Source organism: Capricornis sumatraensis, chromosome 11 (assembly GCF_032405125.1).
Source record: "Capricornis sumatraensis isolate serow.1 chromosome 11, serow.2, whole genome shotgun sequence".
Taxonomy (NCBI): Eukaryota; Metazoa; Chordata; class Mammalia; order Artiodactyla; family Bovidae; genus Capricornis; species Capricornis sumatraensis.
Window position 1 is genome coordinate 30,652,377 of NC_091079.1, and position 12,968 is coordinate 30,665,344.

General features: G+C 38.6%; 1 pseudogene; it reads right to left on the minus strand.

Moving 5' to 3' along the window:
* Positions 1–10,821: 10,821 nt before the first annotated feature.
* Positions 10,822–11,183, minus strand: LOC138088784 (ribosomal protein eL22-like; annotated as a pseudogene).
* Between the last annotated feature and the right edge of the window lie 1,785 nt (positions 11,184–12,968).

Below are 12,968 nucleotides of genomic sequence, written 5' to 3' on the forward strand. Positions count from 1 at the left end.
TGTGGGTGACGAAAAAAAGAAAAAAAAAAAAACCAACTAGCATAAAGCAAAATACATGTGGTGGCAACTAATGGAATTGCTTTTTTTTTTTTTTGCTGCACTAGTGTCTTGGGAGTGGAAGTATCTCTTGTCTATTCTGGTGAATAGAAGCAGACATGAGTTATTATTATGGTCTCTGCCTCATAATTTCTGTGTCACCAAGATGTGCTCTGTTTATTACTGCACTTAAAAAGCTTTGGAATATTAGCCACATAAAGTCGCTCTCCATGGATTTGATTACCACACTCTTCAGTTGTTCCAGGAAACTGAAACTGTAGAATCACATTTCTGGGGAGAACAAGTTCTCAGGCTGGTTTCTTCCTGGTTGTGCCGTCCATGGGGAAAGTTTTGTGATTCATCAGTAACGCAGGAATAATCCCATGAATCTCCTGGTCTCTCCCTGTGTCTCCATGCACATTTGAGGAATTGAGACCTAGGGAGCAGAGGGGACTAGCTTAAAATCATAGAAGATAGTCAAGATTTGGACTTCTGATCTCATTTATTCCTAGATTGGGCTTCCCTGGTAGCTCAGCTGGTAAAGAATCTACCTGCAATGCAGGAGACCCCAGTTTGATTCCTGGGTCAGGGGGATCCCCTGGAGAAGGGATAGGCTACCCACTCCAGTATTCTTGGTCTGCCCTGGTGGCTCAGACAGTAAAGAATCCACCTGCAATGTGGTAGACTGGATTCGATCCCTGGGTTGGAAAGATCCCCTGGAGGAGGGAACAGCTACCCACTCCAGTATTCCTGCCTGGAGAATTCTGTGGACAGAGGATCTGGCGGGCTACAGTCCGTGGGGTCACAATGAGTTGGACATGACTGAGCGACTTTCAGTTAAGTTCATTCCTAGATCAGTGGGATCCAGCTGACCTCCTGTAGAAGTTCTAAACATGTATAAGATGGGTGAAGGGAATAGGTTCAGTTCATGTGATGTGCCAGTCTTCTGAAGTATGGAGGCCCCCAGTTTCCACAGGGTGGAGACAGTGAAGGTACCTTGGGGATTTAAAAAGGAAAGACAGGGTAAGAATGGTTCTAATTCTATCAAAGTTCTTTGAGGATGGTCTGGCTTCTTCATCAGTAAGAAGGACAAATAGAAGGTATTTCCAAAGTAAGTACATTGAACCTTAGTTCCCTCAGTGGAAGAATGGGACTGGCCTTAGGGACTGTTGTTAGGGTAAAGAGATAGATGTGTAGAGCACCCAGCATGGCTCCCAGTACAGGGGGGCCCTTAATATCCTCCCTTTTTCCTGTCTTACTTAAAGATGTGGAGTCATTCCTCCAAGGGTTGGTTGTGGTACTCTGGTTTCTGCACATTAGTGGGGATGGAGTTAGGGGCAGGTTTTTTTTTTTTTTTTCTTTGAAAGATGGAGAACAGTCCCTAATTCTAATCTCTTCACCAAGATTTTTAAAAAGCTCTTGGAAGTCAGGGGTCAAATGAAATCCCCAATTTCCCTTATAGCAGCTCTGCACAGCACTGAAATCAAAGACAATATCAAAGACAATATCCTAACCAAGGATATTGGTGGCCATTGGACACCAGTGGCCTTAGTGTCCAGATTCCGTTTCTTATCTTGCTTCTGTTTGTCTACTATTTTGCTGCATGAAGTGAGAATAAAAAGTCATCTCGACACTCCCTACCTGGACCTGGGCTTAATTAGTATCAGTAGAGTAGTTCATTGTAGTTAAAATTCCCCCAATTATTTGTATACCTGCTAAATTATTCAACAATTAAATGTTGGCACCCAAATCTGGCAGTTCGCTACCAAATTAGTACACTAATGTACTACTGGTTGGCTTCCCTGATAGCTCAGCTGGTAAAGAATAAGCCTGCAATGCAGGAGACCCTGGTTCGATCCCTGGGTTGGGAAGATCCGCTGGAGAAGGGATAGGCTACTCCACTCCAGTATTCTGGCCTGGAGAATTCCATGGACTGTATAGTCCATGGGGTCACAAAGAGTTGGACACAACTGAGCGACTTTCACTTCATTTCACTACTGGTTGGTGTGTGATTGGTAATTGTCTTGTGATTGCAATTGGCAATATGCATAAAGAACCACAGTAATAAAGATTCTGTTCTCTGATCTAGTAATGTCACTTCTGAGAATTTATCCTAAAGAAAGAAGCTAACTGAAATAAAAATGGCATATTAATGGAGATTATTCTTTGTAAATTTATATATGATGGCAAAAACATTAAAACAGTTAAATGGTACAACTCAGTAAGTTATGATTTCTCCATTCAATAAACTGTTATGAATCATTAAACATAATAATTATAAAGATAATGGTAAAACATTTACAAAATAGTGTTAAAATGAAATATCAAATATACTATGGTAATTAAATAAATATGTATTTGTATGAATAAGAATAGTAGAAACATATGGACAATAAAAATTATATTTTAGGTTATAGAATTTTTCTAGTTTCAAATCAAGTGTATGATCATTGCTTTTATCCAAAGTAAATATATTTTTAAAAAAGAAATGGGCCATAAATTAATAAGAAAATATTGTTTACTAAAAACACATTTTATGTACTTTTTGAAGTTTTCTGATTTCTTTTGGAAAAAAAGTCTTCTTTCTATTGACAAATGAAAGTGAAGAGGTACTTTTACTGTTCATTACATGGGAGATAAAATTATATTTATTTTAGTTTTCTCTATGCCTTTCTCTATACTTTCTATTCAATCAAAAATATTCTTTCCCCAAACTTCACTTCTAATTACTCATCCTTTATTTTCTTCAAATGCCTGTCCTCCAAGAAGCATTCTAAAGCCCTTCTCGGTTAATATTCCACTGACTTATTCACAGTAGATAAAAATTAAAAAAAAAAAACCTTGAACACTCATCTATTCATCCATCCAATCAGCAGAGAGACTAGGCTTCCCTAATTTCTCAATGGTCATTTGGAATTTAAGGCATTCATTTGAGACCAAGTCTGTTTTTTCAAAGGCACTGACAAAAAGAAAATGACAGACATCTGTTTTTTCTTTATATATTTTTCTCTTTTTGAAATAATAATTTGCTTTGGCCACAGTTCTCATGGAGCATTTGTCTAATTAGACTATATTTCTCATAATACCTTAAGCTGATGGCTAAATGAGCTGCCTTTACTGCACTAGAGTTGAGCTTTAGCATTTTTCCAATATCTGGTGAAAATATCCATTCACATAAACAGAAACTCCATAATAGCTACATGTGGAAGTTCTGAGGTAATGTCTCCTTTCTCAAAAAAGCTTCAATTTGGAATTTTCCAGAGTGACCCATGAAGCAGTCTGAAATTCTCCATTCCCATTGGGTCAGATGAACTTAGTGAGAGCAGACAGGGGAGATGTTGAATGACTGCCATGTTCCAGTCGGTGCAAGGTTTCTAGTCCCTGGATCACAAAAGGATTCCTAGTCACAGATGGAAAGGAAAATAACCAGTGCCCTAGAACTAGGAGGTGTGGAAGAAAAAAGTGGAACAGCATTTCTTGAATATCTGCAAGGTGCCAGTTCTATACATGTGGCTTATAATATCACATTTCATTCTCAAAAGAACTAGGTGGTTTCTCATGGACTATTAATCCATTTTATTGGTGAGCTCTGGGATCAGGAAGGGCACTTATCCAGGGAGCGTTGACCTGCAGGATATAAGCAAGCCATAATGTGTCCTGTCCTGAAAACATGGCCATATCCCATCAGTGGTCTTCTCTTTGGAATTTGAAATAGGTAGCATGGAGGGGATCAGATAGACAGCAGGAGCAACTAAAGTTTTGAAAATGTTGGGTAGAGAGACACCATGAAATAGAATCACGTTGGAGATATATTGGAGTAGAGAATTGGATGTGGGTCCAGAATTAATGAAAGAGTGAGATGTTATGAAAAAGTTGATGCCTTGAGATGATGAATATAAGCTTTCAGTGTAAGACTATAAGTTTTGAGATGGAATAGATGTAAAAGGATTACAACACAGATATTTTACTGAAACAGTAAGACTGTCTCCATGGTAAACTGAGAATGTCCTGAGGTCAGTCGTGTCTTACTTTTGTTATAACCCTACAGCTAAATGCAGGTCATCTTTATCCAGTACAACTTACGTATTGTCAATGCACTTGCTTTCTAATCCCATTCTCTATTGGAACATCTTTTGCCTAACTTCGGTTGTTATCCAATTCTTGTATTCTTCTGTAGTTCATTATGAGATTATGCCTCAAACCCACAGTTGTATTAGAAGATCTGCAGTGATAGAGGTATCTCTGTTTGCCTTTTTTGACAAATTCCAATGTCTTCCTTAAATGTCAATATTAGCCAATTGACACAACAATACATTAAAAATATTGATTTGCAAGAGGGCCTTCTAATATTTATATTAGAACAGGATCTTTAGTAGACCACAAGACACTTTATCCATCTGTACCTAATTCTCTACCTCCACTGGCTCTTCCCTAAAGATGTTATCCATATATAGTATTTGGGGAATTTGTTCTTCCTTTTTCATCTCTTTTGTGATTTGTTTTCATCTTTTATGTTACATACATTTTTTCTGGACACAGTCATGGGCAATTACATTCACTTCCATTTTCAGCACTAGTATTACAAAGAGTGAGTGAAGTTGTTCAGTCATGTTTGACTCTTTTTGATCCCATGGACTGTAGCCTACCAGGCTTCTCCATCCATGGAATTTTCCAGGCAAGAATACTGGAGTGGGTTGCCATTTCCTTCTCTAGGGGATCTTCCCAACCCAGGGATTTAACCCAGGTCTCCCGCATTGCAGGCAGATGCTTTACTGTCTGAACCACCTGGGAAGCCCTCAGTATTACAAAAAGACCTCTAAAAACATTGCATCATTCCATGAAATAGGTCATTTGTCAGGCAGATGTAAAATGTTGGTTCTTAGGAATCAATTTTATCCAGGGGATCTTCCCAACCCAGGGATTGAACCCAGGTCATTGCTGCTGCTGCTGCTAAGTTGCTTCAGTCATGTCCGACTCTGTGTGACCCCATAGACGGCAGCCCACCAGGCTCCACCATCCCTGGGATTCTCCAGGCAAGAACACTGGAGTGGGTTGCCATTTCCTTCAATGCATGAAAGTGAAAAGTGAAAGTGAAGGCACTTAGTCGTGTCTGACTCTTTGCATTGCAGGCAGATTCTTTACCAGCTGAGCCATAAGGGAAGCCCCAAAATACTGGAGTGGGTAGGCTATCCCTTCTCTAGTGGATCTTCCTGACCCAGGAATCAAACCAGGGTCTCCTGCATTGCAGGCAAATTCTTTACCAACTGAGCTATCAGGGAAGCCCTAAGAATTAGACTATAAAGAAACCTGAGTGCTAAAGAATTGATGCTTTTGAACTGTGGTGTTGAAGAAGACTCTTGAAAGCCCATTGGACTGCAAAGAGATCCAACCAGTCAATCCTAAAGGAAATTAGTGCTAATATTCATTGGAAGGAATGATACTAAGGCTGAAACTCCAATACTTTGGCCACCTGATGTGAAGAACTGACTCACTGGAAAAGACCCTGATGTTGGGAAAGATTGAAGCCAGAAGGAGAAGGGGAGGACAGAGGATGGCATCACTGACTCGATGGACATGAGTTTGAGGAAGCTCTGGGAATTGGTGATGGACAGGGAAGCCTGGCGTGCTCTGGTCCAGGGGGTTGCAAAGAGTCGGACCTGACTGAGTGACTGAACTGAAGGAATCAATACCTACAACAGTGATTTTCAACATAATGGGTGCTTTTATTATTTGACATGTATCTTCTAAAAGTGATTTACCTTTAGGCAGTACCATGCTCTACTCTTTCAGTATCACAGTCCAACAGTATTCTTAGGACAAAATGATATGTTAGAAGAGCTGTGAGAAGCTCTCACATGACTGAGTCAATCGACAAGAAAATGGACATTTAGATTTTTGTAGTGTTCTGACCACAGTTTGGGAGTGTGAGGACTTTTCTGGTAGCCATTTCTTCTGTAAGTTCCTGAAGAACTTGGTTTTGCCTGTGCCATGGAATGCCACTTCTTGCTTCTGCTTGATCTCACTGTTTCCAGCTCATACAGTCACATGGCTATTCGGCACATCCAGTAAAAAGCCAACCACAAAAACGAGCAGTTGCTGTTTATAAAATCCACACATTGTTATATAATCCAGATGACAACACAAGTGTGAAATGCTGTTAATATTCAGCTTTAACCACAGTTTTAGCACTTGTAGACAGCAAATGTGCTGCTGGGGTGTCCAGTTTTATGTTAGGAAAAGTCCTGGTAGAAATGGAAACTTTATGAGCTGGGTCTATTACACTGAAATTTTATTGTGTCTGTTACTTGCTGAGGTACAAAGGGGCAGTGAATTAGATGCATATGAAGAAGCAGAGTGAGTTTTCCACTAAGTCTTTGGTTGGTTCTGCCATCATTCAGTGCTGTGAGGTATGTAGCTATGTACTTTTTTGAGGCAGGGTTGTAGCTTCAAAATATGAAGCTGAATATATCTGGTATTGGGTCGTATATAGAACTAAACTTTGTCTCTCCAGGAACATATCACCATACTTAGGAAAGCCATTTAAATATGGCAGGAAAAGCAACCAGAAGAAGGCATTAAACAGTAAAATAACTATAAATCCTTTGCTTTTGCTTCTGAAGTCTTATAATATAAATACTTATATCTCTGTATTTATTCATAGCTTATATCTTTTTATCAGAGACAAACGTCTTTGAATCGCATATTCAAAAGCAGAGACATTATTTTGCCAACAAAGGTCCATCTAGTCAAGGCTATGGTTTTTCCAGTAGTCATGTATGGATGTGAGAGTTGGACTGTGAAGAAAGCTGAGCACTGAAAAATTGATGCTTTTGAACTGTGGTGTTGGAGAAGACTCTTGAGAGTCCCTTGGACTGCAAGAAGATCCAATGAGTCCATTCTAAATGAGATCAGTCCTGGGTGTTCTTTGGAAGGAATGATGCTGAAGCTGAAACTCCAGTACTTTGGCCACCTCATGCAAAATGTTGACTCATTGGAAAAGACTCTGATGCTGGGAGGGATTGGGTGCAGGAGGAGAAGGGGACGACAGAGGATGAGATGGCTGGATGGCATCACCGACTCGATGGACGTGAGTTTGAGTGAACTCTGGGAGTTGGTGATGGATAGGCAGGCCTGGTGTGCTGCAGTTCATGGGGTTGCAAATAGTCGGACATGACTGAGCAACTGAACTGAACTGAACTGAATGGGACATTTGACTGATAGTGGATATCTCCTGTAACAATAAACTGGAAGACAGTGCTGGTTGAATGGTTCCATTTCACTGAGGTTCAATTATGATTTACTTGGCTTTTCTCAAATGGGCTCAGGTGGTTACTGTAGCTCCAGACATCATTTTCGTATTTAAGATGGTGGGAAGAAATGATTATGATTTTGTTTTTGAAATCATGAAAACAAGTCTGTTTTTTCAGCCCCCCAGAAAGCTTCTTACATTTCACGAGCTAAAATTTGAACCACAGCTATATTGGTGGCAAGAAAAGTAGAGCATAAGATGATAATGATTGGCTACTAATCAATAACAGTTAATCACTCAGGAATGAGTACATCATGATTCAGAACAAAATCTAGGTTATTTGGGCAAAAAGGTGTTCTGGGCACAGAGTAGACTTGGGACAGTGTTTGCCAAAATACCCTGCAGGTCCAGTTCAGGTCTTTTCCTCTAATCCCGTTGGTTTCCCCCGATCTCTGCTTCTCCTTCTTGCTCTTGCGTATCTGACATGGCCAATCAATTTCTCAGTGAATCTGGAAGTGGAGTCTAAGCCATAAAGTTGATACTGAATTATTAATAAAAATTATGCATATTTAAGGATGAGAAAGGAAGGCAATAAAATGAAGTGAACTTCAGAGCAGGGGCTTTGGAGGTAGGAAGAATAATTTTTGAGTCCTGGTATTGGAGACTCCATAAATATTTCCAACATAAAAGACTCCTGGCTTCTTTAAATGTCAATCTTACCATGAAAGCAATAATAATAATGCTCAATTCAAAAAGTGGTATTGAGGAGTAAATGCATGTAAAACACTTGCATGTAAAGCACAGTGCCCAGCTTATGGTAAAGCACTCAATAAATGTTATCTATACTAGAACTGTCTTTGTTCAAGCCTTGAAGACTATTTTGATACCATGGTTTTATACAAATTGTAATATTTAGAGTTATGTATGTTAGTTTAGAGCTCTAGTAAATACCTTGGATTATTGTGCTTCAGATAAATGTGTTAGGTTATTGACAACACACATCCTGGACATTGTTGAAGCCAAAGGACAGGTGTTGGAGATTCAGAAGTGAAATGGTTCGTAAGTTTACCAGTTTAAAAAAGTACATATAAATAGCACATACACACAGACAAACTGAGGAAAATTCTTCAAGAAATGGGAATACCAGACCACCTTACCTCCCTCCTGGGAAACCTGTATGCAGGTCAAGAAGCAACAGTTAAAATCAGACACGGAACAACAAACTGGTTCAAAATTGGGAAAGGGGTACATCAAGGCTGAATATTGTCACCCTGCTTATTTAACTTATATGTAGAGTATATAATGTAAAATTCTGAGCTGGATGAAGCACAAACCGAAATCAAGATTGCCAGAAGAAATATCAATAACCTCACATACACAGATGACATCATCCTTATGGCAAAAAGTGAAGAAGAACTAAACAGCCTCTTGATAAGGGTGAAAGGAGAGAGTGAAAAAGCTGGCTTAAAATTCAGCATTCAAAAAACCAAGATCATGGCATCTGGTCCTGTCACTTCATGGCAAATAGATGGGAAAACAATGGAAACAGAGACAGGCTTAATTTTCTTGGGCTCCAAAATCACTGTGGACAGTGACTGCGGCCATGAAATTAAAAGACACTTGCTCTTTGGACGAAAAGTTATGGCAAACCTAGATAGCATATTAAACAGCAGAGACATCACTTTTCCAACAAAGTTCTGTGTAGTCAAAGCTATGGTTTTTCCAGTAGTCTTGTATGGGTGTGAGAATCGGACCATGAAGAAGGCTGAACACTGAAGAATTGATGCTTTTTGAACTGTGGTGCTAGAGAAGACTTGAGAGTTCCTTGGACTGCAAAAGATCAAACCAGTCAGTCCTAAAGGAAATTAACCCTGACTATTCATTGGAAGGGCTGATGCTGAAGTTGAAGCTCCAATACTTTGGCTATCTGATGCGAAGAGCCAACTCATTGGGAAAGACCTTGATGCTGGGAAAGATCAAAGGCAAAAGGAGAATGGGATGACAAAGGATGAGATGGTTGGATGGCATCACCAACTCAATGGACATGAGTTTGAGCAAACTCTGGGAGATGGTGAAGGATAGGGAAGCCTGGTGTGCTGCAGTCCATGGGGTCACTGAGACGTGGGGTCACAAAGAGTTGGACACGGCTGGGTGACTGAAGAACAACAATAACATACAAGCATACATACATAAGGTGGTTCATGTGGATGTCTATCATATTAGAGTGGTTCAGTGTGACTTGAGATAAAAAGATCAGTTCTGTTTAAAATTCAGTTTCACACCTAGAGTTTTATAGATAAATATAAAAATAAAAAAGATTAAAAACATAAAGATATAATTTAAAAAAGAACAATTTGGAATATATGGCTGATCAATTAAAAATGTTACATAATATTTTTTCTACTTTATTTTCTATTTGGACTGCAAATGTTTAATCTCCATGTATATAAGTTTGGTGGTATAGAATTATAGAATAGTAACTAAAGAGGATAATAACAGATGTCAGAAGCCCTTCAAAAAGGGAATTAATATAAGATGATAAAAAGGATAAGTGGCCAATATTTATCAAGTGAATGTGCCACTTTCAAAAGTTCTTTCTATGAGTAAAGGTCTTTCCATATATTATTTCAAACAATGCTGATGTCAGCTGTATGAATTCTAGTATTCTCCTAATTCTGAGGTGAGAAAAACCACTATCTAGAAAGAATATATAACTCATCCAAGTTTCCATATCTCATAAATATTGTAACTAAAATGCAAACCTAAGTCTATTTCACCCTAATATTCAAGGTTTTATTGTCAATGATATTCTTTTTTTTTCTGACAGAATTTAAATATTTTATTATATACTTATCTCTAAAATTGAGCTTCATTTTTTCGCTATATACTTTAACTTGAAGACATTTGTAAAATTAGTACATTACAGAAATCCTGAAAGAAATTCCACTAGCTTATTTACAAAACTGAAGTTGGATGTAGAGAACTTACGGTTACCAGTGGATACAGGAGAGAGGAATACATTGGGAGATTGATACTGACATATACATACTAGTATACATAAAACAGTAGGAAATGGCAACCCACTCCAGTATTCTTGCCTGGAGAATCCCATGGACAGAGAAGCCTGGTGCGCTATAGTCCACTCTCTTGCAAAGAGTCAGACATGACTGAAATGACTTAGCATACATAAACCAGATAAGAAAAACTGCTGTATAGCACAGAGAACCCTACTCAATACTCTGTAATGGTCTGTATGACAAAAGAAAGAGTGGATATATGTATAACTCATTCACTTTGCTGTATACCTGAAGCACAACATTGTGAGTCAACTACGTCAATAAAAATTTTAAAAAGTATTAAAGGAAAGCCAGCACCATATAAACAACATACACTTAAATAAAAGAGATGAATTCTTTACATACAGAGTAATGTTTTTCATTCACTGATAAGCTAAAGGTCCATTTCAAGATGTTTCTTTCTTTTGTATGATTGATTTGTTTTATTAGCAAGCAAAGCCCTATAAAGGACGGCTTCATCTAGTCCTCAGACTCAGATTCACCTTCATCTTGACTAATCTGGAAGTAAGGAAGCTTGTAGGTCTCCTTGTCAGATGCAACCACATGAAGCCAATCAAGAAGATTGTTCTTTTTAAGGTAATTCTTGGTAAGATACTTCAAATACCATTTCTTAGAAATGACCACGATTTTATTCTTGAAACTTTTAGTGTGAACGACATTCCCAAATTTTCCACTCTTTCCATTCACTTTAACTTTTTCCTGCAGAAACTGTTCAAAATTTCCAGAATCAAAAACATAGATGGATCTTCTACTGGAAGAGTAAAATCCAAATTAAATTTCCAGGTTGACTTCTTAGGCTTCTTGTCTTTCTTTGGCGCCATCTTGAAGGCTTGCTTGCACGATCAGAGCACCAATTATATTCCGATACACCTGTCATTGTTTACTAGCTACTTCAAATGATAATATTTGTTCAGTAAATAACTATCTGTAAAATAAAACCTAATTAGAATTTCTCTAATGGAAGATGTTCCCTATTGGTCCCTATTTTGCTAGTCACCGTGGAATAATGTTGCTTTTATTTTTATAAGAAGGCAGACACAAATGAGCACTTCAATGAGATCATTTGTTTTCTAGAGAGGACTTGATTCTGCTACTTACCTTTAATCTCCTCTATTTAAATTTAACAATATGAGTAATAGGTATCCATATTAACAACATAAAGAAATTAGATTTAATAAAAGGAAACTGTCCTACACATTGATCAGTGCTTTCTCAGACTTTTGAATTTCTGAATGCTTCTATGTTCACAGCACTTAAAATGTACTTGCATCCACCTTAAAGGAAAGGGGGAGACTAATAGTGATGGCAGCACACATGGTATTTCAGTTTTTATCAACCACGCTTTCTAGAAGTTAAAACAAATTTGATTATCTGAAGGAAGAGTTAAGAAAAAAAATATTAAGAAATACATGATGCTGATAGGGAATTCATGTTTTGGCATTTACGATCCACATAAACCAGGTTCTAGAGTCACACCTGATGCTACCAAATAAACCAGCTCCCTCCTCTGTATATCCTTTTCAGTTTCCCATGAATACCTAAAATCCAGCATGTCCCAAACCAAACCCATCACCTCCCACCTCCTCCCCCATCCCACCCCTCCCCCAAGTGAATGATCATCTTCTCCAGCGTACTCTGCTCATTGAATGGCATTTCTACCCAGCCTATTTCCCAAAACAGACATCTCACTTCATATTCCCTCTCCTCCTACATCTAATCAAGTCTTGAAAAATCTAAAATCCAGAATTTGCAAGTCTCCATTTTTAACATCCACCTAGCACTGCCTGAATTCAGACCACCATCTTTTGTCAACTTCACTTGAATTGACATGATGGTGTATTGTCTCCAGTGCTGAGTGGTCACTTTCAAGCTGTAAACTTGAGTTCTGTAAACTCTAGCAAGGTGATTTTTGGTTTAAGCAAGACTGATAGTGTTGCTTATCAGCTTATTAATCTTCAGGGGTTATTCTTGACTTTGGGAAGAATTCCAAATTTCTTAGGAGGATCTCACTGTACCAATGGTCTCTGCTACCTTCTTCAACTCCATCCCGCACCCCACCACACTGCTGACATGTTTCAGCCAGGATGGATGCTGTGCGCTTCTTCCAGAGGACTCTGGCTTCCATCATTCTTGGTAATCTGCACATGGTACTCTTGCTTCCTGGAAACCTTTGCTTCCCTTTACATCCATCTGAGTGAGATTTCAGCTTAACAATTGCTTGCCCTTGGAAGCCTTTCCTGATTTCTAGGACTAGGCTTTCCATTATCTGCTTCCCCTACTGTTTAGTGACCTCTTTGAGGATCTGTGGTTCTGTTACTAAAATTACATCCTGAAGTCTGTCATAGAGCCTAGCATACAATAATTGTTCAATAAATGCTTACTGAAGTTATGGCATGTCTACTGGAAAAAGGAAACTGGGGGCATTTGCTGAATTGCTTCAGCAAATTACTTTGTCTCAATTATTCTGATATTTTGAGATGAAGCCTGAGAGAGTGAGCACATGTTCATACATGTTTAACTTGAGTGATTAGTATTATTACTGTCAATCTTTCCTCATCTGAGTTTGGATGAATAAACAAGTCTTACTCAGAGGCCAGAGAACTTAG